The 27,996-nt window shown below is 44.4% G+C and overlaps 1 long non-coding RNA gene across 1 annotated transcript; it reads left to right on the forward strand.

The window, feature by feature from the left end:
• The first annotated feature begins 14,242 nt into the window (after positions 1-14,242).
• LOC310752424 lies at positions 14,243-22,887 on the forward strand. Its single transcript, XR_014542950.1, has 3 exons — positions 14,243-18,571; positions 18,715-20,373; positions 22,749-22,887. It is a non-coding gene; the product is annotated as an uncharacterized lncRNA (long non-coding RNA).
• The last annotated feature ends 5,109 nt before the right edge of the window (positions 22,888-27,996 follow it).

The following is a 27,996-nucleotide window of genomic DNA, read 5'->3' on the forward strand; positions in this document are numbered from 1 at the left end:
TAAGACTGTATCAACTTCATAACGATTTTAATCATAGCAAGGTAAAAAAAAGGTAAAGGACCCGAGGACAGTTAAGTCCAGTCAAAGGCGACTATGGGGTTGCGGTGCTCATCTCGCTTTCATGCTGAGAGAGCCGGCGTTTGTCCACAGACAGCTTTCTGGGTCATGTGGCCAGCATGACTAAACCACTTCTGGTGCAACAGAACACCATGACAGAAGCCAGTTCACACGGAAACGCCAATTACCTTTCCGCCGCAGCAGTACCTTTTTATCTACTCGCACTGGCGTGCTTTCAAACTGCTAGGTTGGCAGGAGCTGGGACCGAGCAACGGGAACTCACCCCATCGCAGGGATTCAAACCGCCGACCTTCTGATCGGCAAGCCCAAGAGGCTCAGTGGTTTAGACCACAGCACCACCCGCCCCATAATCATAGCATACCACCCTTGAGGCATGTGATGTGGCTGTCTTGGGACCAAAACTGAGAGCCATTCATGTGACTTAATTTTTCGTATATGTTCATGCCTTGACCAATATGAGAGGGGTCTTCTCTTTCCTGTTCTGAAAAGCCATTCGTCCCAGCACTGAGCATTTTATAGGACAAAATGAATGCGCAGAGAGCCAAAACTACTTGCCATTTTTCAGCAACATTTTTAGCAGTCAAAAAATGTATGTATATAATGCTTTCTTCAGCGACCTTATGTAAAAAAATTCATTATTTAATAAATTACCCTCATTTGCCTTCAGTGAGACTAATGTGGAGCCAAATCTGATTGACACAGCATCATGATATCACCCCATTCACTGCATGATTCCCTCTTGGGTGGGTTCACTCATGTGACTAACACAGGAAAGAAGCAGAAGCAGTAGCCGGAAGAAACGAGACAGTGCTTTAAAAGAGTGAATATTCATTCACACAAGTAAGAGAACACTCCAATGAAATCACCAGTTGCCATCCCAAAGCTCAAGGTGGAGATTATTTAGCACAGCCTTGTAGTCACCGTGCAGCAGCAGCCATGACAGCCATTTGGAAATTCAACCGCGCAGAAACAAAACCAGGGTTTTGGATCCAGATGGAAGAAGACCACCACATAAAAATAAGCAAGTGAATTGACCCAAAAGGAGAAGACAGTCACTGGACAAACTGCTGCTTTGTCAGGTAGCCTGCCCACCTGGCCCACAGTAGTCAACACAAGCTTCGTCAAGAGGGAGCAACTACAAAGCACATGATTTTGAGCATCTGATTAACAGTGCTGAATTTGTGAGAAAGCCAAGCACTGGGAGCTGGAGCAATTCATGTGCTCAACTTGGTAATTATGAATTTTGGGGTCATCACTTGATAGCATTTCCAGGAGCACAGATCCCCCAAAACCCTTCTGAACCAACAGGTGGGATATGTATTTTAGACATCTTGACAGTCCCTTGCCATGTGGTCTTTTATTACCCAGCTCTTTTCACTGTTCGGAAACATTTCTTGACATACGCTTTGTTAAATACAACTGTTTTCCTTAATGGCAACACCTGAAGATGCTTAGCCCCCTCCCTCCCAAAAAACCTATTGCCCTGTCCTCCCCAAGTCTTCTCTAAGGGCCTGTTCTGATACTACTTTAGCCTAGTGCCTGCTCTATCTGTGTGATAGCATGCTGCATCAATCTATGTTGAATGAGGGAAGAAATTTGTCTGGCAGGGCAAGAAGCCCAGAATAAAATTTAAAATATTAACTGATGCTAAGGATAGAGGTGGATTTGCCCTGCCAGACCTTAAACTTTACTATGAATCAGCAGCATTTTGCTGGTTGAAAGAATGGCTGCTTCTTGAGAACACAGACATTTTGGATCTAGAAGGTTTCAATAATGTTTTTGGGTGGCATGCATATCTGTGGTATGACAAGGTTAAAGCTCACAAAGCATTTAAAAACCATATTGTCAGAAGAGCATTGTTTAATGTCTGGGCAAGATATAAAGATTTACTTGAAAATAAAACCCCAAGGTGGTTATCACCGATGGAAGCGAAGGCTCAGAAAAAGCTCAATATGGAAGCCAAATGGCCAAAATATTGGGAGATTTTGGAACAAGAAGGCGACAAATTGAAATTGCAGAGTTTTGAGAAACTAAAAGATAAAGTGTGAGATTGGCTTCATTATTATCAAATAAGGGAGGCTTATAATATGGATAAAAAAATTGGTTTCCAGGTGGAAAAATCAAAATTGGAAACAGAACTGTTAGATCCCAAAACTAAGATACTATCAAGAATGTATAACTTGCTGTTGAAATGGAACACCCAGGATGAAACGGTTAAATCTGCTATGAATAAATGGGCACAAGACGTTGGACATAACATTATGTTTGCTGACTGGGAACAGTTGTGGACCACTGGTATGAAATTTACGGCATGTAATGCCTTAAGAGAGAATATTATGAAAATGATATACAGGTGGTACATGACACCAGTCAAGCTTGCAAAAATCTATCATTTGCCCGATAATAAGTGTTGGAAATGTAAGGAAAATGAAGGTACATTCTTTCACCTTTGGTAGACGTGCCCAAAGATTAAGGCTTTCTGGGAAATGATATATAATGAAATGAAAAAGGTATTTAAATATACCTTCCTGAAGAAACCAGAGGCCTTTCTCCTGGGCATGGTCGGCCAATGGGTGCCAAAGAAGGACAGAACTTTTTTTATGTATGTTACAACAGCAGCAAGAATACTCATCGCGAAGTATTGGAAGACACAAGATCTACCCACCTTGGAAGAATGGCAGATGAAAGTGATAGACTATATGGAATTGGCGGAAATGACTGGCAGAATCCGCGACCAGGGAGAAGAGTTGGTGGAAGAAAATTGGAAGAAATTTAAAGACTATCTGCAGAAACACTGTAAAATTAATGAATGTTAAAATGATGCAGGATTGAAATGAGATGGTTTTAGTAACAAAATTAAAAGAATATGTAAAAAAGGGTTGATAATTAGATGAAAATATGATGTTTAACATGTCAAGATTTATAATTAGGATAAAAACAAAGAGGGAAAGGATTTGCTGAATTAACTATGTGAACTGGAATACAAAAAAGGGAGGTGTGAGGAGGTCAGGAAACGAGTAATTGAAATATAAGACATGAAAAGTTTCATTTGTTTTTAATTGTTTTTTTTATTTTTTACATATTTTGTTTTTTTCCTGTACTTTTGTATCTTTTTTCTTTGTCTTTTTTATTTTTCTTTTCTTATATTGTAATTTTCTTTGTTTGTAAAATCTCAATAAATATCTTTTTTTAAAAAAAGGGAAAAAAATGAATGAGGGAAGAAATGAGTGAGGTATAAGAGTAATTTCTGCTTGGGCACCCCTTGTCCCAAGGGAGAGAGCCTACTGTCAAGAAGGAAGTCCTCATGCATGACCCTAACCCAGGCATAGGCAAACCCGGCCCTCCAGATGTTTTGGGACTACGACTCCCATCATCCCTAGCTAACAGGACCAGTCGTCAGGGATGGGGAAAAAAACATATGATATTTCTGTTCATGCATCTCCAAATAACACCTGCCCTAGGACTAAGCAATCCCAACTAGAGCTGCAACCTGAATGCAAACTGATTAACTATGTACGTCTCAGGTTGCAATCCTATACATGCTTATCTGGGAGTAAGCATGCATAGGATTGCACTGCTGAAAACTGCATATGGGGAAAGCTATATTCCTGTAGCGAGAGGTATACAGTAGACGCTCAGGTTGCAAATGTGATCTGTGCGGGATGCACGTTTGCAACCCGCAGCGGCGCATCTGCGCACTCGCAGGTTGTGATTTGGTCTTCTGCGCATGCACGTTCCAGTACTTCCGGGTTTCAGCGGTCTGCTACCTGAAAAAACGCAACCTGAAGCGTCTGTAACCCGAGGTATGACTGTACTTTATTTTTAGATGATGTCGTAAGAGGCATCTTCTTAGAAGACACATTCTTCTGGTGTGTGAGCAGGACTTTGAGGCAGACATTGGGGGGCCCAGCCAGCAGAAGGAGCATGATGGGGTCACCCAACACAACACAGCTGGCTCACGACATTTTGAAAGAAGTTGTGGGTGGGAGTCTAAGACTATGAAGTCCAGAGTCACTGGAGAAAAGGGGGAAAGCCTATTTTAAGATGGTATTTGTCACCTATAGTTTATATAAACTCAAGACCGCCTTTTTAGCTTATTAACATTTTTTAATAGAGTAAAACAACAACCGAACATTGCAGCTGTAGTATAAACCCAAAGGCCTCATCTCAATGTATGCTAGACACCAGGGATTCCCTCCTTTTTTATATGTATATATTTAGGACTGTTCTAGATGGCAGCTATCCCAGTCGTGGTCACAGGCAAGACACAGCACAGCAACTGCCTCAGCTGGCAGATTAAAAGTGTCAGATCTGACCCCCACGGGGGCACAATCCGTCTGGGAATTTGCCTGCGCAAGTTCCATTAGAATGGACAGGAGCTACAAAAGGTCTTATTTATTTACTTCACAAGTCCTGGTCCTGAAAGAGGTTCTGTGACAGAGCATTGCTGAGGCAGCACCCGAAGGGCCCCAATAAATCTGGAAGAGGAACACCTCTTCCCTTTTGCTGTTCCAGTCTTCTTGGTTCTTCCCAGCTCCTCTATCTGCCACCGCAACATCTTAAAATCCCAGCTCTTCTCCGAAGCCATGCCTGACCCACAGGATCTTCAGCTGCATCCTCTAATGCCAGACAATCTCTTCAACCCTTGATCCTCACACACCCTTGCTCCATCCATGTTGGATGCCACGCTCTGCCTCTTTGTAAATGTTAGTCTAGTTACTGTCCCACCAAAAGCAACGAGTTGCAAAAGACTCGGAAGGGCAAGCTACAAATGAAATCAGCTTTGGCACAGCAATGCTTTCAGTGGCATGTCCCTTTATACTTGATATAATGTGTAGTTTTTCCCTAAGATGCTCCCAGGCTAGAGCTGCCAGGCTGCAACTTGGATGACCAGGTGTTTACCTTTAGATGCAGCAACCAAGCAGGAGTCCAGGTGGCAGTACCTGCTCCCTCCCTTTCTCTCCAGGTCCTTTCGTCGGATCTCTTCCCCTTGCAGTTCCACAGGACGGGGAGGGAAGGTAAAGACATGCTCCCCAGGTTGCAAACTGGCAACACCAGCTGTAGAATTTGGGTGTGGCGGAATGGGAGGGGAAGGCTCAGAAAAAGCACCCTCAGTGGATCCCCTTGAGTGGATCCATTGGGATGACAGATGGATAATTCTTCCCTCACATCAGCTGATTTTCTTGGATGTTACACGCATGTCACAGTGGTGCGGCTGGTTGGAAAGTGTTTAATTTTTTGGTTATTGCTTAACCAATGTCAAGGAAATAAACAACTATCTGACTTTTAGAAGACTTCTGAAGGCAGCCCTGTTTAGGGAAGTTTTTTTAATGTTTGAAGTTATATTCTGTTTTTAATGTTCTGTTGAAAGCCGCAAAGAGTGGCTGGGAAAACCCAGCCAAATGGGCGGGGTAGAAATAATAAATTATTATTATTATTATTATTATTATTATTATTATTATTATTATTATTAACAACTGAATTTATATCACACCTTTCCTCCCAAAAGAGACCAGAACAGTAGGGTTTGCTGGGTAAGGAGGCCAATGTTGAGGCTCTAGCTAGTGTTCCAGCTCTCCAGCGTCTACAGCCTTCACTGTCCGGCAATCCTATCTCGCTCCAACTACAGCTACGGTTTACGTTGACTACTTCTTCTTCTTTGGTGATCATTCGTAGCCGAGTAAAACTGTCTTCCATAGACACGGTTTTAACAATGACTGTGGAGGCCAGTTCTGGACCCACACATCCTTCCACAGTGGGGACATTGGTTCCCGGTCGGGAGTTGATCACGGTGTGGATTTGCTAAGCCTGCCTTCCTCTTAGCACATTTCTCCCTTTTGTCCTTGGTTTGAGTGTCTTCAAAGCCCATGACACCTTTGGTAAAGGCTGTTCTCCAACTGGAGCGCTTGCAGGCCAGTGTTTCCTAGTTGTCAGTGTTTATACTACATTTTTAAAGATTTGCCTTGAGACAGTCTTTAAACCTCTTTTGTTGACCACCAGCATTCCGCTTTCCATTTTTAAGTTCGGAACAGAGGAGTTGCTTTGGAAGACGATCATCAGGCATCCGCACAACATGACCAGTCCAACAAAGTTGATGTTGAAGAATCATTGCTTCAACACGGGTGATCTTTGCTTTTTCCAGTACACTGATATTAGTTCGCCTGTCTTCCCAGACTATGGAATCTTTGAAGGGATATTCAGAGACTGTTCCTAGATATAGCAGCACAGGAAAGAAAAGGTCCCAGGAGGAAATGTGGGAGCCTGGAACTGAGACATGAGTGCCCCATGCGAAGGACTGAGAAACCTCTGATGAGGGAGATTTAGGAGCAGCTTGCCAGCCCCTCTCCTCCTTGTGAGCAGGGCAGGCTGGTCGGAGGGGGGCTGCTTCAGCAGTCTCTCCCCCCCCCCTTCCCCAAGGCAGCAGCACACACCCAATTCAGACTGGGCAGGATTCAAAGCAGTCTCTGCTTTTGGGACTTTCAGATCTTGCACGCTCTGCTCAGCGGTAATGGATCCAGCTGGCTTACAGCTTCCCACGCCTGCCCTGGGCTGTCTAGCACACAAAAGGCGTTTTGTATTATAGTTGTATATGGGAAAAGGGGGTTATGGCATTATACTAAAAAGGGGCTGAGATCAAGGACGAGACGGAGCAGGGAATTAGGAGAGGAGGGGAGCTGTAAGTGGAAGAGAATGGCAGTTGTCTGCAGGACTGGAAACAGAGTTAAAGGCACAGAGGAAGTGAGCCGGTGAAATATAAATGTGGCTTGTCTACAGCTGGCCCAAGACATTTTGGTGCCTGTGGAAGAAAATTAAAATGTCAGGCCCCTCCTCTAACTAATTAATACAAGGCACAACCAGTCAGGGAAGTCTCTTGTGAATGCCCCCCCACCCCACTGAAACAAACAAGAGCTGCAGCAGAGTGCGTTGTCAGTAGGGAGGGGCACATTTATCCATTTCAGTTTCTCTCTGTTTCTCATTTTTCCAATCTTCTATTCAATTCTCCAAATGTCCGCCCCAGTTTGCAATCTTTTTTAAAAAAACATCCTCACGAAAATTCATCAGTGCCAATTTCTCCTACCGTATTTTTCGCATACCACACATTTTCGCAAAGCATTTCCCCCTAATATAACACATTTTCGCATACTTTCTGTAATACGTGCCTTTTTAGCCACACTTCCCGCAAGCAGATGCATTTTTGTACATGTTATTTGGCGTGCGGACTGCAATGCAAAATTCGGAGAAGCAAGAATTTCCCAAGAGTTTTAGTTCTCCTATTGTTTCGGAAAACTGCAAATCCGGTGGATTCACCTTTAAATGTGAACTGAATTGAATTTACCCTCATCCCTGATTGTCACTCATGTTAAGTAGCACAGATTGTTAATTCTCTCTCTCTCTCTCTCTGATTGTGTGTCTCACTTGAACGTCTTAGGATTCCCTGCCATGAAGCAAACAATGACCATACTAGAAACGTGTCTGGGGCTGAAGGGTTTAATGGCCATTCCTCACTCGCTGAAGTGTCAACTGCCCATTAAGGTTATTGTGCACATTCATTATGTCCCTTATTTAAAAATGTAATTTTTTTGGTAATGCTTTTGATATTTTGCAATTTACAAATGTCCAAAGCTAGTCTTAGGATATGGATACAAGGCTTTCCCCCGGTTCCTTTAATAAGCATCTGTTACGCTAAGGCAGTTTGAGTTGCTAAAGGGATTGTCTGAACATCTTGGAACTCTGCTTCCTTCTCTATTAATCCACATGTGGTATACACACGCAAACACTTTATTCTCAGATGGGAAAATAGTGTGTGTGTGTGTGTGTGTGTGTGTGTGTGTGTTTGAAGAGAAACAAATTGGAACAATCAACCCCCACTGAGAGTGTTGGTCTCCTTTTTGGATTAGGTATTAATTAATTGTTATAATTGTGTATATGTATGACTTTATTATAGATAAAGGGTAAAGGGACCCCTGACCATTAGGTCCAGTCATGACCAGCTCTGGGATTGCGGCGCTCATCTCGCTTTATTGGCCGAGGGAGACAGCATACAGCTTCCATGTGGCCAGCATGGCTAAGCCGCTTCTGGTGAACCAGAGCAGCACACGGAAATGCCGTTTACCTTCCCGCCGGAGCGGTACCTATTTATCTACTTGCACTTTTACGTGCTTTCGAACTGCTAGGTTGGCAGGAGCAGGGACCGAGCAACGGGAGCTCACCCCGTCGCGGGGATTCGAACAGCCGACCTTCTGATCGACAAGCCCTAGGCTCTGTGGTTTAACCCACAGCGCCACCTGCATCCCGTTTATAGAAATAAACAGCTCAGAGTGGCATGGGCGGTTTTTCAGTTTGGACAAATGAAGTTGTGCTCCATTGTTATTATTCTTAATATTGCTATGATTAAGGCATTCATGCCCTGCCTTTTACCCTGACGGGACCCAGGGTGGCTAACACGGCCACTAAAATAACAGAAAAATCAATCATTAAAATGCATTAACAGAACTAAAACTATGTACATATATAAAATCTGTTTAAAACATAGAAATAATTACAATAAAAACAGCACAACACCAACCCTTTCATTATAAAGCAGTCAATTCACAATAACCTGTTGGAATAAGAAGCTCTTCAATGGCTAGTAGAGGACAGCAAGGAGGGAGCCAGTCTAACTTCTCTAGGGAGGGACTTGCAAAGCTTGGAAGCAGCCCTGAGTAGGTCGTCTCCCACATCCCCACCAAGGAGAGAGGAGGCAGGACTGAGAAGGGCCTCAAGACCTGAGCGGTTTCAGATATGAGAATACGCTCTTTCAAATAGATTGGACGTAAGCCATGCAGGGCTTCATAGCTCATAACCAGCCCTTTGAATTGTGCCTGGAAACAGACTGGTAGCTAGTGGAGCTATTTTAACTAGGGTTGCCATATTTCAAAAAGTGAATATCCGGACACAAAAGTTGGCGAAATCTCAACAAAAGAGTTTTTGAGCTATTTTTAATGAAAATTGTCAAAATCTACACTACCAACATGGAATGAAAATTGTCAAAATCTACACTACCGACACGGGCTGCCCTATGTCCAGATTTCCCCAGAAATTTCAGTGATTTCCGCCCAGACGCTGCTTAAGGGGGGCTGAATATCGGCTATGTCTGGAAAATTCCGGACGTATGGCAACCCTATTTTAACAAGGGAGTCATCTGCTCCCTCTAACCAGCCCCTGTCAATCATCTGGCAGCAGCTCTTTGAGCCAGTTGAAGTTTCTGAGCACCTTTCAGAAGATATACTATATGTCTTCAGATCCGTAAGCGAGGTGGGAGGGTGAGTAACTGGTGCTTTCCATGCTTGTGAATGAAGGCTGCAAATCCTGCACTTACTTACTTAGAGGAACTCAATGGAGCATACTTCTGAGTTTGATCAGTGTGGGATTGCACTGAAAATAAAGGAAGAACTTTAAAAGGCAGACATGTGATTGCTTCTGGTGTCGCCCCTTCATTTTGGGTGCTTTTGAAATCCTGTGCATTCCACTCAGAAGAAAGTCCTGCTGAATTATTCTCAGGGCTTATTCTCCACCTATGTATAACCCTAGTTCTGTCTGTCCTTCCCTCTGTCCCACATGCCCCTATTGTACCAGCTGCCACTACAGAGTGGTCTTCAGCCTAAATTCTTCCCAGTTACCGTATTTTTCCATGTATAAGACTAGGTTATTTTATGAAAATATTATGCTTAAAACTTGGGGTCTTATTCTTATACACGGATAGTGGAGAGGTGGGACAGGTGATTGGTGGCTGCCACGAGCAGGATATTGTCCGCGGCATTTTTGCGGGTGATTGGTGGGTGCGGCAAGGTCTGCTGGCTATTGGCTGCTGCGGCAATTGGGCAGGCGACTGGTGCTTGCCTTTGGCGAACATGCAGATGATTGGTGGCATCGCCGATGTGCGTGCGATTGGCAGGCCCGGACAGAGGGTGGGCCATATGGGCCACTTGGCCTGGGCCTCCGATTCCAAAGGGGGCCTCGGTCAGCATATTCACAATTGCAGGGGATACACTGGGGTTTTAAATGTAAATATTTAAAATAATCCTTTTCCCTATGTATTTTTAAAAAGCACTATTGTATATCTATATTTTCCATTTTGTCTTTATATGCAGATACGGTTCAAGCCTTGAAATAAAATTATTTGTCAGCATAATTTTTGTGAAAATTATTTATATACTTACTTATTTAAAGACTTCAGTTATCCCCAGGGTAAAAAAAGGGGGGCCCATTATCTACCTGGCCCGGCCTCTGCCTGGCTCTGCAAGGCCCTAGCGATTGGCTATTGTGTTCCTGCGGCAACCCCCCCCCTCCAAAGAAAGCTAAACAAGTCTGGGAAATCCCCCCCCAAAAAGCTTAGCAACTGTCGGCAATTCCCCACAAAAAAAGCTCAACAACTCTGTGCCATCTCCCCGCATTTTCTCTATTTGGAGTCCCCAAATATGGGGGCGTCTTATACACGGAAAAGTATGGTATATTTCACATGGATATACAGTATGAGCTTCAGCTTTGCAGCCGGCCTGTCTGTGTGTTCTCTTCCATTCTGCTCTTTCACTTTCCCCCTCTCAAACGCCTTCCTTTGGGCCTTCTCCTTCCTAGGGCACACACCAACTCACTCACGGCTCTCTTTGTCCAGTGCCTTATCAGATACCTTTTTTATGCCCTTTTGCCTGCCCTGCTGCCATTCTCTAGAATAACAGCAGCTCACCCAATGGCAGCCATTTCTGCCCACCTTAAAACTCTACGATATTAGAGAAGCTTAGCCAACCACTGCCAGAGATGTCAGTACCGCTACCATTCAGCCCAAAACCTCTTAGCAAAATACAACATACGTAAAGTTATTTCTTTTGTATGTTGTATGCATATATTAATTGTGTAGAAAGATTCTTTAAAATTAAAAAACAAACAAACCGTGTTTCGAAATTGCAGGGCAGCATGTGTTTTGCAAGCCTGGCTGCCATCTTTTAAAAATGTTACCGAACATTAATTACTCTTCTCCAGACAGATTACATGCCTAGGGGGAAACCTCACAGAAACATGTCCCAACACATACATTTAGGAATATTTGGACTTGCTTTGTCCAGGCTGCTAGCAAGACTTTCTCAACTCCCTCTCCCTCTCTGCCCACTGAGAGCGCTCTCTCTTTAAAGTGCTTAAGTGAGCCCCTGCTCACTGGCTTCCATCACTTTTATTTTAGAAACACATTTGGAAAGCCTTTTTAAAAGCCTTACTACACCCAGCGCTGTAAAATGGTTTAAGCCTTAAACCAATCCACAAGATCGTGCACATGCAACAACCACAGCTGCCAGAGCCCTGCAGTTAACACAAGATTTCTGCCTGCGACACCTTTTGCGCCAGAAGAAGCAAAGCTCTTTTCAGTATTGGATGGTTTTAATTACAAAAACTCAGGGGCTGGCCCAGTTACTGGATGTAGACCGGGGAAATATCACAGCCCAGAACAGATATGTGTTAAATTCACATCAATCCAAGCAACTGGAACAAGAGCTGGGGTGTCTTGATTTATTTTCTATTGCCCCTGACTGCAAGCTAGTCTGAGATGTAGACAAAAGGCCAAAACAACTGTACTGTATTGCTCTCCAATAATTTGTTCTCTCTTTTTTTTGCATCCATCCATCAAGACAACCCATTAATTCTCTGTGGGATGGCCTAGCTACACACACCGGACTGGGGAACAGTCAGATTCTGACCTTGTCCCCATTTGCACATCACGCTAAGCTAACCCAAACCATGGTTTAGTGTTGCGGTTTTCAAGGGTGTGCCGCACCACACTGGTGTGGCAGGAGAGGGTGGCAAGTGTTGTGGGAAGATTCAAAGACAAAGAAACATCTAAACATTTCAGTGTAGTATATTATAGTATAAATTGTTGTTGTTGTTTACAGATACCGTTTCAAAATGACAGCGAGAGCATCAAGTGATACTGAAGACAATCCTAGCTGTGATCCGGAATCTCCATTCGAACAGAGTGTTGGAGAAGACTCATTTATAATTATATTTTGGGAATGATTCATGTTCTTATGCAGCTGTGTTGTTTTCCACTTTCTGGATGTCCCATGATCATATTACAAAGTAGTTGTGTTCTATGTTATAATACAAGCACTGTTAAGAGTTGCTTCTTTTTGTTTTACAATGTTTTTCTTAATAATAATAATAAATCAGCGTGGTGCGAGCAAATTTTTATTCTGAAAGTGTGGCCCAGAGAAGAAGTTTGGGAACCACTGGCTTAGTGTGAACACACTGCTTCCCAAAGTCAGCACACCATGGCAGCTAAGCCGAAGTCTGACTTAGCATGTTGTCCAAATCAGGGATCATACTTAGGGTTTCTCCTCTTAACCATGATCTATAGCCAAGGTGTGTTCAAGGTGTGTTAAGGTGGACAGCTCTTTAACCATAATCCCAGGTTTGGACAGTGTGCCAATTGCACAGCCAATATGCTTCATTTCAGATCTGTCACCTTAATTCTACAAATTGCATGAGTGATAGGCTGGTCGATCAACCTTTCAGATTGTTCCTGGTTATTTTAAATACATTTGAGTTGCTTTTTCTACATGAAAAGTGACACACCACAAATCTGGAGTGTGCCGAGTGAGAATCAGATGTGTGACTCTTATGTATAGTTCCACGGGTCCCACTCCAGGACCTGGGAGCTGAAAACAATGCTACCCACTTTCTGCCAGCCTCCCAAAGTCTCCGGAAAGGATGAGTAGGGAGAAAGGTTTCATCACAATCAGAGGTGCAACTAGCTAGCAATGCCTTTGCATGTGCCTGGCTGAAATGAATGGCGATTGCACAAAAGGGCAAGCAATGGGGTGAAGATGGGGGGAAACACTTCAGGATGGTACTGAATAGGGATGGACAACTATGTCCTTTTCATCTTCCAATCGGTTTCCCAATCCCAAGTTCAGCTGTTCTCATTTTCACAGTTGTTGGCAATTTTAAAAAAATCCTCATGAAAATTCCTCAACATTGTAGTACAATTTTTTTCCTAACATACACCACTTTCATATGCAATTTTGACGGCTATAAATCATTTTGCAAGCAACTTCTCCAGATGCCTTTTACTTTTATTTTCAGTAAAATATGCATTTTTATGCACCCCCTGATATATACATATGTATTTGGGAGACCTGCAGTACAAAATTCACTGGTGGACACGTTCATACGGATTCACAAAGTGCAAATTAGGTGGTCTCTAATTTAAATGAAAACAGAAATAATTCCTGCCCCATCCCTAGCCCTGAACCACAAGGTGAATGCTGCTGCTTACTGACCCGGCTGGATATCTGATTCCACCAACAAGTTCGGCTCACACTTTTAGAGCCTGGCTGTACAGTTTAAAAGCCACTCATAAGTTTCCCGCAAATACTTTTCCTGCCCAGGTCCAGCTTTTGCCACCGCCACATTTGCTTAAAAGCAGGTGGTGCTGTGGTCTAAACCACTGAGCCTCTTGGGCTTGCCAATCGGAAGGTCGGCGGTTCGAATCCCCACGATGGGGTGAGGTCCCATTGCTCGGTCCCTACTCCTGCCAACCTAGCAGTTTGAAAGCATACCAGTGCAAGTAGATTAATAGATACCGCTCCAGCGGGAAGGTAAACGGCGTTTCTGTGCGCTGCTCTGGTTTCGCCAGAAGCGGCTTAGTCATGCTGGCCACATGACCCAGAAAAACTGTCTGCGGACAAACGCCGGCTCCCTCAGCCAGTAAAGCGAGATGAGCGCCGCAACCCCAGAGTTGTTCGTGGCTGGACTTAACTGTCAGGGGTCCTTTACCTTTACCTTTTTACTTCCAAGAGCAACTGTAATCAACAAATTACGCTAGTAGGACTACAAGAAGTTTTGTAAGGAGAAATATACGAAGTGTTACGAAGTAGAAAAAGATAGAGATATTGGTTATGAGTTTGAAATGTAATAGGGAAAATAAGAAATGCATACTAAGAGATTAGACTGGAAAATTTTCAGACAGGACTGATGAAAGTAAAAAAAAACGGAATAAGATGTAAAAGTATGTTTAATTACTGTTGAAAATGATATGTTAAAAAACTAATAAAATTTTATATATATATATATATATATATATATCGAGAGAGAGAGAGAGAGGGAGAGAGAGAGAGAGAGAGAGAGAGAGAGAGAGAGAGAGAGAGAGACACCCATGGGCACAAACAACTTATCAAAATGGAGGCTTCCACATATGCAAAGGGCATGTGAATTTGCCTGTTGCCGTACTCCACACTCTCCACTTAGCACAGAGGCCTTTGCAAGGGTCCATCCTTCCTGTGCCCAGCACCTGAGGGTCAAAATAAAATCTAAGAGCGACAGCAGCCGCCATGTAAATGCCATAGCCTCCAACATTTCTCCCCTTCCAAAACAATATTTTTACTCTTTATACCCAGCACATCTTACTTGGGTTGCCCCAGCCACTCTGGGCAGCTTCCAACATATATAAAAACACCATTAAACATTAAAAAACAAAACCCTTCCCAATACAGGATTGCCTTCAGACGGCTCGGGGGTCAGATAATTCCATACCCTCCAACATTTCTCCAATGAAAATAGGCTCATCCTAAGGAAAAGCAGGATCAAAACGGAAACCGGAACGGCTTCTCTAAATCAGGGGTGTCCCTGGAAAATAGGGAAACTTGGAGGGTCTGAAATGCACCTGTCCAGTTAATCTACTAAGCGAGGGGGTGGCATCTAATTTTTACAACACAGGACATGTGTGGGAGAAGCGGAGTGAAACGACTCATCTTCATATCCCATGCTCTTTCCCATTGGATACTTTTCTTTCTTTCCTGGCTCATACGCCGCCACCAACACACACACACAGAGACACATTTTATGAGCAGATACATAAGAAAGCTATTGTGGTGACGGTCGCTGTCACCTTTTGGCATTTGACTACAGTGAAGAAAACTGACCAATCCCCATGTTCACCCGAAACCAGCGTGTAAACTGATTACTCCCCAATTTCAGGCTATGCAGTGAATTGAGAGAACGGAGAGATAGGAGGCTGCGGATGAGCTATATGTCACCAAAGCAGCAACTACTTCTTATATTTCTTGAGCTGGGGTATTGTGTGGAGGGGGGTTGGGTGTGGGGTTGTTGCTATTGTTGCTGTTGGGTTTTTTTTTTTGTATCTTTATTTTCGATCTTGTTGGGATTTATGCGGAAATTGTTCAGTTTGGTTGTGCATTTTTAAATGTTTCGTTTATTGTTTATAACTGCTTTTATTATGTCGTAGCTATGTATTCCTCTCTTGCCGTAGGGCACCTTGAGCGTGGTTTGAAGTCTGGAAAGACGGCATACAAACAAAATTATGTGTGCATGTATGCAGGATAATGTTTACTAGGAAAATCACTTCTTTTTCTTAAAAGAGCACAACCATCGACAGTACTCACGCACAGCCACCCACTTTTAGAAGAAATTTATTGACAGCAGGCCAGCATTTTAGACCCCTTCTTCCATTTAAGTGCAATGTCTTCTGTTTTACAATTTGGGAACAAACCATATTTTCTTCTTGCTTTCCTTCTCCCCCCATTTTTCTCCTAGACTGTCACCTGACCTATGGTTATGCAGCGGATTAGGGTGTTGTTGTTTTTCACCCTAGCACAGTGATATGCCTTATGAAACCTCAGACAAACTTCAACATGTGCCTCCACCGGCTTTCTCCTGATTCAAGCCACACTTTGTAGGTTTTCCAGGCTACAGTGAGTCACCAGCCTCATGTTGGAGCATTTATTTGCAAGATCTGTCTGCCGCATCGCCCAAGGAACCAACTCATCGTTTTTCACTTTCACCACAAAACTGCCATAAAATGCCCGAATTGCCCCATGAACTTGACCTCTTGTTTCCTTCAAGGGGTCAATCTCGCATGGTGGGTTTGCACGCTTGTGCACATTCAGCCGAATCCAGCCCCTGCTTTGAATCGTTTGGAGGAATAAATAATTGTAGTCGCTCACACACAAGACACGCCATTTTAGGTGGGGCTTCTAAGACATAGCTGCTGAAATGGCAGAAACTGAAGGTGCTTTCATTATATTGTTTAATGAGGCTCACATACATAAGCTCTTCTCACTTCCAAATATTACGGAACTATAAAAAACCCCTTTTAATTTTATAACCTATATTCTTTTTCATTTTTGCCCATTTCATTTTTATTTTTGGGGGGATGTGTCTTACAGCTTTTGGGTTTCACATCTTCAGACATTTCTTCACAAGTCAGAAGTAGTCTCATTATTGAAAAGAAGAAAGGACGGAACCCTGCTCTAAGCCCCTCTTGCTAACATTTATCTCAAATATTATCTTTAATGGTCTCCTTTCACAAACAGGGCAAGGCAGAGAAAACTACTGACACGATCAAAAAGAAGGCCGAAAGTCTCTAATGATTCATTTCTGAATTTCCTGTGCTATTCTGAATCTTGAAAAGCCACCTGAAATTGGGTCTGGCAACCGTAAGGACATGCCTTATTTGAGACATAGCAACCAGTGAAGCACCAAGCATGCGGGGGCAAGAGACTGGAAGCCATAAATCATCCCCAAAGCAGATTCAGGGACACTGAGAAGAGGGAGGAACGGATCTGTCAGTTCTCATTCCATTACTCCCTTCTCCAATATGAAATTCCTTCCTCCAAATCAGCTTGTGAGTTAGTTAGTTAGTTAGTTAGTTAGTTAGTTAGTTGTTTTTAAAGTCCTCATGAAACTTCATTAGCATTTAATGTGGATTTCTTTTATGGACACTTTCCCCTAGTTTATGAATTACATGGATGAAGAACTTGCACAGCAAAATCTGGAGACGAGAGAAGGGTGGTTCTGCTTTAGTTCCTGCGTTGTTTTTTGAAAGCGCAAATTATTCAGCCCACAGTAAACTGAGAGTGCAGTTTACTAGAGCTGGGCACTAAAACTCACAACCAAGGGCCTGGGCTCAGTGCAGAGAGTCAGCTTTGTATACTAAGTAGAACTGGCCGGTCCTGCGCACATGGACAGATGCCATTATGCCATTAAACCCAGTACTGTCTGTTCTGACTGGCAGCTGTTCTCTAGGGGTCTTTCCCAGCCTTGCCTGTCTGAGATCCTTTTAGCTGGAGCCACTGGGGGGCTGAGCCCAGGGCGTTCTGCACACAAAGCATGCGCTCGACTGATAACCTACAACCCCCTTCTAAACCCCTAACAGCTGCAAGATCAGCAACACATGCTCGTCTGAGCTGCTCAGAACCACTAATTGGGATCTTCCAAACGAGAGCTGTTTGTTCATCCCCGCATTTTTTCAATCTTTACCCAAATTCTCTCTGGGACTTCTCTGTATTTCTAATAGCCTGGTAGGTGGCTGTGAGGTGTCCAGCTTTGAAAGTTGGGGGGTGCACACGCTTGGGCAATCGGCAAACGCTGGAATTAATGGGAAACCTAAAAAGGACTTACAGACATTTTTAAGCAGATGAGACAACCACCCTCTTCAAGTTACAATCCCCCAAAAGGGACACGGCTGCGCTTGAACTACAAGCGAGTCGACGATTTGTGCTTCCCTTTGTTTATTTTTAGTTTGCATTTATCTTAAAATATCTATGTGCCACTGCTCCGAGGAAAGCCTCACAAAGCGACTTAACAATAATAAAAAGTACATTTTAAAAAACGGTATTACTAAAACCAACAATAAAACAAAATTCGCAAAAATAAAAACAGATTCAAAACGCCGATAACCTCCATCATTTTTCAACAAGCAGACATCAGCTAAGATGGTGGCGGCTATGTTACACCCCCCAAAAAAACACACCCCACAAATCTGTGCCAGCAGCAATGTACAGCAGTAAGCAAAGACACAGAGCTCAGCACAAAGAAGGTCTTCACACCATTCTTCCCACCTTTTTCCTGGAGTCCTGAAGATCCCTTAAAGATTTTGCCCAGATTTTGGCTGATACAGTCATGAACAAGTGGAAAAGGGAAGGAATTTATTCTACCATAGCTAACAAAATGATAGGTGTTAGGGAGAGAGGGTCTTGTCGAAACTGACTTGGGAAGGAGGTGAGGATCCACCAACATAAATTTTCCATAAATTTGGTGCTGCTAACACAGCCGTTTGACTGCACCTCCGGAGGCGCACTCCATTGTCTCTTGAGACAGACGGATGCCAGCACGGAGAGCCACACCTCTGGCACTGCTGTAGACTTGAGCATGGCTTCGGTGGGGCGCTGCTAGTTTTTGCCCACCCTGAGCACTTCGGCTGTGAACCTTACATGGGCAAGTCTGCATCTATAGCGTGTTGTATAACACCCGTTCTCAATGATATTATGCAAAACAGGAATTAACTGGAAGTAGGGAGGGGAAAACAGCCATCGAAGGCAGGGCAGTGGTGATTCATTCATGCTCTCGCTGAGTGCCAAAGCCAGTGGAAAATACCAGATCTGCCACACCCAAGGTCTGCATAGAGACCACTAGGCCACTTCATGTGCACAAGGACAGTGCAAGTGAAAGCGTTCAGTGGCGTAGCGTGGGTTGTCAGCACCCGGGGCAAGGCAAGTAATTTGCGCCCCCTAACCCGTGGATTTGCCCTAACCCCAGATGTTGCGCCCGGTGCGGCCGGCCCCCCCTGCACCCCCCACACTACGCCACTGAAAGCGTTTAAGTGCCTGGAACAAAAAAATCCAAATGGAAACCCTTCCCACTAACTGACAATGGGGTAGAAACCATGGCAGAGTTCTCCACCCCAAGCCCCACTGGAGTGAACGGCTGTGCTCTTGCCCAGCTGCGGTTTACTTCTATGGAGCTTGCAAGAAATTTCCCCTGCGGTTTATTTTCCCACTGAAACCTGCCTCCAAGCCTGCCCTGATTTTGAAACCTCATTTTGCCTTTTGTGGGCCTACTACCTCTGCAACCCAAGGTCCGCCTGTTGCAGGATCCGGCCTGTGCGTCTGTGAATGCTCAGTTAATCCTGGCGTCTCTGCAATGGCCCGTCTCTGCCATGGCCAAGGGCTCTCCACAGTCATCGAGCACTACGTGAATCACGCGTCTACAGCTCTCTTCCACTAGCTTCCTTCTTTGTTGCACCAATGCTTGTTTTCCCCTCTCTGATTGGCCTGACCAATTTGGGGATTTCAGCAATAAGAAAGACACATAAACTGGGAAGTGGTATATTAAAAGCACCGACTGTCAGCCTACCGGATCAACTTTCAAAGACGATCTGAAGTTCTGTGCAGGGGTTCCTTTGTCCCCCTTCAGGCTGTAACACACAGAGAGGCCCAGGTTCGAAATATGAAGCACCCATGTCAAAAAGCAGTCTACACACACACACGGCCCATCTAACGGACTGCAGAGAAAGGTCATGGCCGGAGGAGAGGGTCAGAGGAAGAAATGCAGACAAATGCGGGCAAATGATCTTGGTACCCTGACTTATATCTTATTAATGGTGCCAGTCGCTGTGGTATCTCAAGGTAACACCCAAGCTTCCAGAGCAAATAGCTTATCTTGCAAACCCCTCCCAGGCATCAAGGAGACGAGGGGATACGGCAGAGAGGTTAGGAGCAGGGCAAAGGGAAGGGGAATTATTGGGAGGAAAGGCATATTCTCAAGTCCATGTTTTCCTTGTAATATTCAATACTATATAAGGCAGGGGTCAGCAACCTTTTTCAGCCATGTGGGGGCCGGACTATATTTTTTTGGGGGGATGAATTCCTATGCCCCACCAATAACCCAGAGATGCATTTTAAATAAAAGCACACATTCTACTCATGTAAAAACACCAGGCAGGCTCCACAAATAACCCAGAGGTGCATTTTAAATAAAAGGACACATTCTGCTCATGTAAAAACAGGCTGATTCCCGGACTGTCCGCAGGCCGGATTGAGACGGCGATTGGGTTGCATCTGGCCCGCGGGCCTTAGGTTGCCTACCCCGATATAAGGTATTTAGGGTGGCATCAAACAGATGACAGAATTGCTGTCCTGACTTTGGTTCCACATGGTGTTTGGAATCAAACATCATCAACAACAACAGCGCCACAACACACACACAAAAGCCGTTCACCATGTGCAACACACCCGTACATGGTGATTCCCCAACAGCTGCAGCCTGGGTTCTCGAGGTACATGCTTGTTTCGACACTTTGATGTTAGGAAGCAGGGTGGGACGTGAAAATTCTGTTCCCAAGAGCAGAAACAATTTGGTGTGGCAAACGCAAGCCCTTTGCCAGCTTCCCTCCTATACACACATGTGGGGCACTCCCAAATCCAAACCGGGGGCTACAGGGGCTGGACTTGCATCCTTCATCATGACAATGGGGTAGGTACCCTTGTATGGGGACTGTCCAGCCATTAAAAGAATTTGTAGATGTCTATTTATTTGTCTTTTAAAACCAATTGATTCAGTAAATTCAAATCAATTTGTATTTTAATAAAATCTTCCTTTGGGGAATTTGAAGGAAATGTGACATAATTTACAGTGTAATCAATGAGACAAAAACCAAATATTTTCTTTTCATCCCCCTATTACATTAATACACCAGAACCAGAACCTCAAAAAACATTATTCTAAAATGCTTTTAATCAGTTTAAAATTGTGAACGATGTCATTATAAATATAATTGCTGTAATTCCCCCCCCCCACTTCGAACCTATATATAGTAATTTTTCATCTCTTTGTACAGTTTGCAATGTATTTATTTGTCCAAGCTGTAATGTAAAACTTGAAAAATAAAAACTGTGGGGCTTTTTTTGGGGGGGGGCGAATTGCCAAGAATCCTTTGCCCCACCAATTAAAATTTGCCCTCACCAATGTAAATTGTCCTCCACCAGTTAATTGACGAAAGCTCGAGCTGACGGGGAAGCTACTAATTAACCTGAGCAAAGCTTGCAGCCCTGCATTGCATTCATTGGCCAGCAATTGTTCCTCTAGCCTGAAACTTTGAGGAGATGCCGCTTTAGAATTTATACGGGTGTCGCGTTTGCCACAGCATTGCACTGGAGTTTAACACTATATAAAATGCAAAAAGAAGAACTTTGCATAGTGCCTTGTGGGTATAGGCACTTGAAAATAAATGAATGAATCAATAAGTAAGTAATTGTTGGCAAAAGTAAGAATAATAGAGCTACACTTTACTTGTTAATCATGGGGAGCATCAGGGCAGACAGCACAAACACAATTGGAGAAGTTCTTCTTCAATAACAGAGAAAAGGAATGGGCAACCAGAAGGCAAACACTTATTCCTCCCCCACTTTCCTCCTTTTATAAAGTGCTGTGCCTTGAGAGAGGAAGGGCACATCTTGTGTTGATGGCTGCCTCCTTACCCTCTTGCAAAAGAGAAGGCCCTTCCCATATTGTCCATTAATAATTCCCCCCTGATCGGAAAACTCAAGAGACATTAAACACATTCAGTTCAGAAGACAAGGATTCGGACGGTCACAATGTTGTGTTATTCGATTAGCAGTGGTGATGGGAGGAGGGCTGATAAATTGGAAAAGAGACCGCATGGCAAGGGTCCCCGCTGCTAAAATCCACTTCCTCGCTTCAGCCTCCATCAAAGTACATCATGCTCACAAGTTTCCACAAGGGCTTGTAGGATTTCACCTATTCCTTTCCCCCTCTTTTAGGAGATTTCCTCCATATTCAGCCATTTGAAACAACCCTGGCTGTAGCTTCTACTTCTGAAACCGAGGCTAGACTCCCTAGGAGTGCAAATTAGGGGAAAGAAGTGAACATTTGCAGAAGTGACCCGAGCAGGAATCATCCCCAAGATGCTTAGGGCCAGAACGCATATGACGCAGTAAGAACGATGAATGGATGTCCCGACATCGTTTTAAAGCTCAAAATTTAAAACATACTTGTATATATATATTTGCCTAGGGATGCTAGCCCAGAGGGAAAGGGTTAAACAGCCCTCCCCTCCAGTACAGCTTCTCTACCCCAACGTGAGTTTGTGCAAAGGGAGGCTATAGCAGCTTTTATATAAATAAGAGAGAGAGAGAGAGAGAGGTAATGAAATAATCTTAAACAGAACAAATGTAGTATTTCAATGAGGCAAGTGGGGGGTGGCAGAAAGATCTGATATACATCTGTCTCCCAATGGGGCACACTTTTCCCTATGCAAACCTGATGGAAGTCATTTTGCTCAAGCTTGCATTTCCCCCTCCAGGCACCAAATGTCTTGGGCCACCCTTAATAGTGAAAAGTTGGGGGATCCTCAGTATGTGACTCGCTGCAGACCAAAACGAAAGGGAGAAAAGCGTCGATATAAATTCGCCATTCTGTCTGTCCCCGGGTACACCAGCAGCGCCACAAGTCTACTATCAACAAGCATGTCTGGGCTTCAAGAATGGAAAATATGAAAGGGAGTGGCCCTGAAATTTGCAAAGGACCATCCGTCCCGGCAGAAGCAATTTCACGCGGAAAATGGAGAAGTAAATCTACGAGGAAAGAATGAATCATTCTCCCTATGGGTGTGAGCCAGGCAGAGTGTGTGACTGGTGCCATTTTGAGGGTACCACGGACGAGGAAGTTGCCCCCACCCAAAACTGATGCCTCATCATGTTCCAATTGTCCTTATATAACTTAGCTGTGGGCGGTTATACAACCTCAAAGGAGACTCAACAGAGGGGGAAGCCACTCAACATTCCCAGCCAAAGTTATGTCTCTCTCTTTCTTTTGTCTTTGTTTGCCAGATTCACCAAGGAGGTTGGATTGTTTACCTCCACCCTGCTGCTTGTGTGGGGACGTGTTACCACGTCTCTTTATGGCCCGGACACATTTCAACCCGAATGAAGTTTTCTCAACATACCACAATTCCCCACATCTCATGCACATACGCACGGAAAAGGAGCTTATCGCTGAGACAAGCACCATGCGCGCCTGGGAACTAGCATGCTCCAGGAGGGTTCTGTCCTCTCAAACTGTGTCTGGAACATCCTCATCAACCCCCACTGTATTTTGCCACGGCGGGTTAAGGGAAAATTGTACCGTATTAATCATATTAATGCAGATTTCCGCCCAGGCAGAATCTTCCTGCAGGACTAACATTCTCCTGCATGCCTGCTCTGAACAGGCACTTCAGCCTTACAAAAGCCAGAGCACACTTGGAAGTGGTCAGAAAGGCCTGTTGTACAAATGGGGCAGGTGCCTTCGTTCTATACCAGCTGTACTTACAATTGACACTGTGGGGTTAAGCAAATTCACGTACGCACCTAGCAAAGGAAAGCAGCAGCACTTGCTAAAGTCATTCTTCCTGAAGGGGCTTCTGTTAGGATCTAAAGAGCAAGAATGCAGTTTAACCAACTTTCATCTTTCTTTTTTTCTTTCTCTCTCTCTGTCTCCCTAGTGAAACACTTCAAGGAGATTTCGGGTGTGTCCGGCAGGGTTCTCAACTACGCCAGTCCACGGTCAAAGGAAGACCCCATGACTGTGATAAACTCCTGCCTGCACCAGCAGCAAGTCCTAAACGTGGCCCCCAGTAGAAGAATTCCCCTCGTACTTTCCCCCAGCTGCCTTCTGAATTACATTTTTTAAAGAAAGTGAATGAGATTTATGACGCAAATCCCCTTCATTATGAAACCAAACACCATCCAAGAACATTTTGCCGCCGTGGGGAGCAATTTCTAGACGACACACAACACATGCTGAAATACTTTTTTTAAAAAAAATTGTAGCTGAAGAGCCAGATTGCAAGATGCAGAGAAAACCGCAAAAAAGTTAGCGCTTACCTAGGCAATCTGAATGTTCCTGGTAAGAAGGTCCCAGCTGCTGTATAATTCCTCCTTGAAAGAGAGAGAGAAAAAGGGCAAGAAGATAAGAGAGAGGGAGGGAGAGAGAGAGAAGGAGAGAGAGAGTATCCAGCTGCCAAGAGTCTGAGCTGGGAACTTACCACTGAAAGTCACTGACTTTTAGTCAAAGAAGGGAAATCCTTTTTAAAACCTTAGCCCCTCCCAGGCCAGTAATTGTGAGGGCAGACAGATGAGACAGGACGTAGGAGGGGCCTCTTTACTGTAATGTGTGTGTGGAATAGGAATAACACCCTTTCATGTCTGCAAACTGGCAGCCAACATTCCTGCTCCATGGTATTTGGGGCTGAGGCCGTCGGTATTTAGGGAGTCAAAATGATTCTGGGTTACAAGGGGAGGGGGAATCAAGGTTATTCTAGGACACATGGAGAGTTGCCGGTCTCTAGGGTGGACTGCTGGAACGTAGCATATGCTGCTCAGAGCTGGATTCTCATCCCAAAACGACTGGGTGCCGACTGTATTGTTTTCTCTTTTCCACTGTCTTTCCTTCTGAAACCCAGAAAGTTATCGTTTTTGACCTGGGACAGAATGCAATTTTGCATATCCTGTCTTTTAGGCCTGGTTCTCAATCTGGGCCTGGCCTGACTTCTGGCTGCTCATTGCGGGGTTCACATGCCTCAAATGGTTTTCTCTTCAAAAAATGGTCTGCATGTACAAAATTCGATGTGAGAGGAAACGGTTCACTTCTAGCCTAACCTCCTCCCTGACATGTTAGTTCTCCATGTGCAAGGACTGTGTGTGTCAGTACAAAAATAATTCTGCCATCTGGGCAATCTAAAGGGAATAAAGATTAGCCATTTCTGTGAGAACCAGGTCTCAGCCACTTCTGGGACTAATGAACCCTACATATGATTGGTGCATCCTGAGAATGTGTGTTTAATATGCCTTGCTTGCTTGTCCTGAGGAACTCTGTGAGTAGATTGTCAATAAGTTAAGTTTTCCAGTTTGACTTTACTTGTTCCGATTGTTTTCTAATGACGGTTAAAGACATTTTCCAGACCATACTGAATTCCTACCAGAGCCTCAGTATTGTGTAGATAAGGAAGGCTGGAGGTAACAATACATGTTTCCCCTGGTATGGTCCAGTGTAGCGAGACTAATTTGCTCTCCAGGACTCGGCAGCTGCAATATGAACAAAACCAGTTCATATTTCGTGGAATTTACTGCTTTTCTGGGTCATCAAGATGCAAAGTTAGGTTTGGCGCTAATTATGGGCGCAGCCCCACCTCTGAGTCATTTCAGAGAAGCTTGTGCAGAACCAGTTCTTACTGGATTATGTGCACCCTTGGTTGTACGTATTTTGGCTGTTCAGAGAGTCGATCCAAAGAGCCGCCTTTGGTTGAAGCCATCTGGCATGTACTTTTTGGGTTGGGTACAGGCAAGAGGATGTAGAGCTGAAACAAGTAAGATCTGTTCAGGTTCATGAGTCAGATACGGATCTTTGTGAACAATCTTTTCTGCCTTTGACTCTGGGAGCTCTGTTGTGTTACTTCAGAATCAGTTTGTAGGGGCTACAGCTCGGAGGTAGCACCCCTAGTTTCATTCCAAGACATCAGTAGCAAGTCTGAGAAAAGATGTGAAGAGCTGGGGTCAAAAGTGATAGATCTGAGTTAGGCACAACCCAAACTGCTGTTCCCGTGTGGTCACTACCAAATGAAACCATCACAAATTGATAGTTTTTGACAAAGTTGTGATTCTTGCATTCCAGTATCCCTAGTGTCAGGAATTTCAAAGGTTTCCCAGGGTCTGGCAAGCTGTGATCGTGACAAATTCACAGCGCCTCTTCCCGTACTTCAAGGGTCATCGCCAAGAACCTTCTGATCTCCACCCGGAGCACCAACTTAGTTGCAAAAGGGAAGGAAGTTTAAAACGAAAATGAGAAAATAATATTCCAGTCAATTCTCAGCTCCACAGCCTTCTCTTACAGTGTTGAGAAGCAAGATCCATGCCACAAGACATGCTCGACTCCAGCACTGTGACCCTCTACAAGAAGAAAGGTTACTAACATGTAACAACCACTATGGAATCTCCCTGCTGAGTACTGTGGGGAAAGCCTTAACCCATGTAGTTCTCAACAGATTACATTCACTTGCTGACAGGTCTATCCCAAGTCACCAGTGGTGCCAACTTGAAGAAAATATCAATAATAATAAAAATAATCAATCACAAGACGTCTCTCTCTCTCTCTCTCTCTCACACACACACACAATTTGAATGGCAATGCCCATTAACTTTGGGGGGCGGGGCCCCTCAAATATTTTATGGGGGGAGGGGGTGTGAAGGGACCTTGGCTCCTAGGAGTTGGCTCCTATGCAAGTCAGAAGGCAGCTTTTGAGCTCTGAGGTCAACTGTTGACATGATTTGATCACTGTGTCAGCTGCAGGAGAAATGCCAAGAGCAGAGGCACTCCATGTAAATCGCCTTCATAGACCTGGCAAAGGGCTTTGACCTCATCAGCAGAAAATGACTCTTCACACTGCTCAATAAGATAGGATGCCCACCTAAACCCCATGAGATGATCATGCCCTTCCACCAAAACATGCACAGCATCAAGTATGACGGCTCATCCTTGGACGTTTTCCTATAAAGAGCTGTGTTCTCACTCCAACTCTCTTCGGCATGTTCTTCTCCCTGTTGCTCTCAGATGCCTTCAGCTCAACAGAAGACAGTGTGTGCATCCATTCAAGGAGCAATGGAGGCCTGTTCAACCTGGCAAGTCTCCACCCAAGACAAAAGTGTGGTGGGTCCTGTGAGATGTTGTTTGCAGATGACGCAGCCTTGACTGTGTGCTCTGAGGAAGCTCTACAGAGACTCATCAGCTGTTCTGCATGGAGTTTGGCCTCACCATCAGCTTGATGAAGACCAACATCTCAAACAAAGTCTCAAACAAAGATGTGCTGTCCCAAACCACATTCCCAGCATGTTCACACCCCTGTCTTAGTGATGTCTATGCTGGCTTGGTCATGTCCATAGAATGGAAGATGGCAGGACCCAAAGGATGTGCTGGCTTCAGGCACCAGGCCTGTTGGCAGACCTAGTCTAAATTACAAAGATGCCATGAAGGCTGGTAACATTAACACCGCCTTGTGGAAATAGCTTGCAGACATCTGCAGTGCCTGGAGGCAGCTTATGTAGCCACAGCAATGACCAGAGGGGGAATGACCATGGAAGGAGTACAGAAAGAATAAATGCCTTGGTAACACGTATCGGCACAATCCAATGCCTTCATCTGCCTCACCTGCAACAAAACATGTCTCTCCCTTATTGGTCTGTACAGTCACAGCAGGCAAGGTAACTCTCCAAAGGTTTGACTTCACCTCCAAAGGCACACTCCTCCATTGTCTCCTGAGACAGATGGATGCCAACCAACTACTTAATTCTCAAGCCAGACAATGTGCTATATTGTTATGCTTCTCACTATATAATTAGATACAAGGGGAGGGTGCCGTGTGCTGGTTCATGCAGGACAGCAAAAAGAACCACTAGCCTGGCTAACAACAAGAGTTCCAGCAAATGCAGCTTTTATCAGCCCTGTAGCAGGATGAGGCTACACTTGCTGAAATTTCTCTTCCTTAAAAATCTCTACAGTACTAGAGGCCTGTTCTGGGATGTGCAGGCCATTGAAAGGCTTGGGATCTCAAACCGATATTTTTCAGCACCATCACCAAACTACAATTCTCAGGATTCTTTGAGGGAAGCCGGGGCAGTTAAACTGATGTACTGTATAAACAAAAACAGAATAAGAGTAAAAAAGGTGTTGGTGCACCTCTACGGTATGTTCAACCCCTGCCCCAAATCCTGTGTCTCTTCACCATGCCATTTCCCAACCTCCAGTTAAGACACGCCATTGAAAACAGCACAGAGGAACCCAAGTTCAGTGCCAAAAGTGCTGTGTTCCCACACCAAGGATAAAACTCTGGCCGTCGCCTTTAGAATGAGTACCAAAGATTTCAAAATGTGCATGAAATGTCACTTGTTCTGTCTAGCCAGCAGGCAGAGGGGAATCACTTCTGATGCCTCTCTCTTTATACCCCTATCCACACCGTTGCTCCCAGCGGCCTCCCTGCATTTCCTTCACCGGACGCTCTCTATTTATGGACAGCATCTGGAAGGGCCTTGCGCAGGCTTGGGGCCG

Source organism: Podarcis filfolensis, assembly GCF_964270895.1.
Source record: "Podarcis filfolensis genome assembly, chromosome: 17".
In the NCBI taxonomy this organism is placed as follows: domain Eukaryota; kingdom Metazoa; phylum Chordata; class Lepidosauria; order Squamata; family Lacertidae; genus Podarcis; species Podarcis filfolensis.